Source organism: Macaca mulatta, chromosome 5 (assembly GCF_049350105.2).
Source record: "Macaca mulatta isolate MMU2019108-1 chromosome 5, T2T-MMU8v2.0, whole genome shotgun sequence".
In the NCBI taxonomy this organism is placed as follows: Eukaryota; Metazoa; Chordata; class Mammalia; order Primates; family Cercopithecidae; genus Macaca; species Macaca mulatta.
The window spans coordinates 161,324,619-161,328,024 of record NC_133410.1 but is presented as its reverse complement, the minus strand read 5'-3'; positions in this window follow the sequence as shown (position 1 = coordinate 161,328,024).

Below are 3,406 nucleotides of genomic sequence, written 5' to 3'. Positions count from 1 at the left end.
AATTGAGTGCTATACCTTGTTTCCTTATCTGTAAAATGGAGATCATAATGGTTCTTACCTTATGGGGGTTGTAAGCATGCCTGCCATGGAGCAAATGCTCAAAAATGGTCGCCAGGATTACGCTAATGCAGCCCCTTCATAGTTTCAAACAGGTGCCTCTTAGAGCTAGTATGTAAAGATTTGTTCTATTACTTCACTGTTTTGTATGTGTCCATTTTCTAGTCTGCAGTTTCTTCTTGTCCCTCCTCCTTCTTGTCCTCTTCTTTCTCCTTTTCTTCAATCCATTCTCACAGGAAAGTACATCTCTCTCCTTGTTTATGTTACTTGCCATTCTCTGAACTCTCTTCAGGTCCATTACATCTTTCTTGAAGGGAAGTGACCTGGAATTGTTCAAGTGTGATCCTCCCTAAAGGCAGAGAGATGGACTGAATAATTTATGAAGGTACCTTCTGGCAATATCAATCTATGCAATGACTTTCAGGTTAAGGGAATTTTCGTTTCCAAACTACCTCATCAGTTAGCAGATATCTCCTTATGACACTAGGGGTCACTATTAAAGCAATGTTTCAAAAGCATTAGCCTTTAACCAGCAGTAAAATTGAGAAAATCCTTCAGAACACTGCAAGAAAAAAGATATTATACAGGTAGTCTGAGGGCAACAGCTGGGATTTTATCAGGTTCCTAAATTGAAATTCACTTCTTTTATTTTTATTTTATTTTTTGAGAGGGAGTCTTACTCTGTTGCCCAGGCTGGAATGCAGTGGTGAGATCTCAGCTCACTGCAACCTCTGCCTCCTGGGTTTAAGCAATTCTCCTGCCTCAGCCTCCCAGGTAACTGAAATTACAGGTGCCCACAACCACATCCGGCTAATTTTTGTATTTTAGTAGAGATGGAGTTTCACCATGATGGTGAGGCTGGTCTCCAATTCCTGACCTCAAATGATCCGCCTGCCTTGGCCTACCAAAGTGCTGGGATTACAGGCATGAGCCACTGCACCCAGCCTTGAAGTTTATTTCTAGTCTCTTCTTGTTTCTCACCCCTAGAAAACAATTCCATTTTCCCTGAGGTGGTAAGACCTCTACCTGGGAAGATCTGGGGGTGAAAAATCTGCTCTGGCTTGGACTGCTGACTAAATCCACTTCTCCAGCTCCAACACCAATGCTGAGCCAACTTCCATAGTTCCAAGCACCTTCAACTCATTTCCACGTGGCAGTCCCCCCTGCCTGCACCTTCCACTCCAGACATGTTAAACCAGAATCCACCTCCCAGTCCTTTATTCCCCTCCACTTTCACACCCAAATAGATTCCCCTTCTCAACTTCCTCATTGGTGATTAAGATTCAACCTGCAATTTAAAGGCCCTCATTCACCAAGTCCTTGCTTTTTAAATATATCTGCTTCTGTAAAATTGGAATAACAATAGTGTGCACTTTATAGAGTTGTGGGGATCAAGTAAGACCACCATTAGGCAGCCACCAAGAAAGGGCATGGCTCGGTGTAAGACGCCCCTTTAGCCAGACTCCACGCCTCTCCCAGCAACCATCGAGGGGGATCCCCAACCCCTCCAGCTCCTGTCAAGTCACCCTGCCCCCCCCCAATCCTTCACTGTGTACCTTGTGACCATTAGGACTAATCTCATCATGTCCCTTATCCCCACTGATGTCTGATCCCCACAAGAAACCCAAGGCTTCCAGGTTACCTCTCATCACTGGGCATCTAATCCCCATCTGACTCTGCCCATCCCCTTTTCTAACCTTACTTGCCATCCTCCTCATCTCCCAAAACATTTTCACTTGCAATCATCTGCAGAATCCTTTCCTTTGTGCTCTCCTCTGAGTGTGTCCTTCCCCTCCCCCTGGAGGAGTAACTGAAACTTGGCTCTGTCCCCTGGTGACACTGCTTCCCTGCAGCCCTCTGCAGTGGTAGCTGACTTCCCTTTCATAGGACCTGGAGGTTGAGGTAGGGTTCCTCTTGCTTCTCATTGCTGCTTCTACACCATACCCTCTGCCTCCTCCATAATTATCTTATCATCAGACCATATCACTTAGTCTCCAGTCATTTATTAATCACTTTTTTATAATGTTAATAACTGACCCACTTTCACTCACCTCAATATTACCTCTGTCTTGGGTCTTAGCGATTTCAAGTTACACACAGATGATCTTTCTAACACCTGGCCTCTCCTCTAGTGATCTTGTCCTCCATCCAACCTCAGCCACTTATACCCATGGTCACAGCCTAGGCCAGCACTGTCCAAAAGAACTTTCTGCAATGATGGATATATTTTACAGCCACTCTGTCCAATAAGATAGCCTTAGTCACATGTTACATAGGGCTACTGGGTGCTTGAAATGTGACTTGTGCAAGTGATGAACTGAATTTCAAATTTTATTTAATATTTAACCTATGTAAATGTGAAGCATCTATCTTTCCTTGTATTCTTTGTTCACTCCTGTTCCTGTAGATGAATTTAGCTCCTGGCTTAGGTCAACTCATCGCTAGTACCTTAGAGGTCATTCCCTCCTAAAAACATTCTCCTTCCTTTCTTCATCAGTTTTCCTCTCTCTACCAGGTTATTCCCAGCAACCTCTAACTCTGGTGCTATGTCTCCCATCTTGAAAAAATCTTTCTTGGTCCCAGCTTCCCATCTGGCTACTGCTGTATTCCCCCAATTCCTTCTAGAGCAAAACTCCTTAAAAGAATTGTAGCGCTCAGGCGCAGTGCTGGCACCTGTAATCCCAGCACTTTGGGAGGCCAAGATGGGAGGATTACCTGAGCTCAGAAGTTCAGGAACAGCCTGGGCAACACATTGATACCCTCGTATCTACAAAAATAAAAAATAAAAATAAAAATTAGCTAGGCATGGTGGCACATGCCTGTAATCCCAGCTACTCAGGAGGCTGAGGCAGGAAGATCATTTGAACCCAGGAGTTTGGGCTGCCCTGAGCTATGATTGCACCACTGCACTCCAGCCCGGGCAACAGCATGAGACCCTACCTCTAAAAAATAATAACAAACACACACAAAGAATTGTCTATACTCACTGTACATTCTCACATTGCTACAAAGAAATACCGGAGACTGGGTAATTTATAAAGAAAAGAGGTTTGCCCGGGCATGGTGGCTCACGCCTGTAATCCCAGCAATTTGGGAGGCCAAGGCAGGTGAATCACTTGAGGTCAGGAGTTCGAGACCAGCCTGGCCAATATGGCAAAACCCTGTCTCTACTAAAAATACAAACATTAGCTGGGCATGGTGGTTCATGCCTGTAATCCTGGCTACTTAGGAGGCTGAGGCAGGAGAATTGCTTGAACCCAGGAGGCGGAGGTTGCAGTGAGCTGAGATAGCACCACTGCACCCCAGACTGGCTTCAGAGGTGACAGAGCAAAACTCTGTTAAAAAAAAA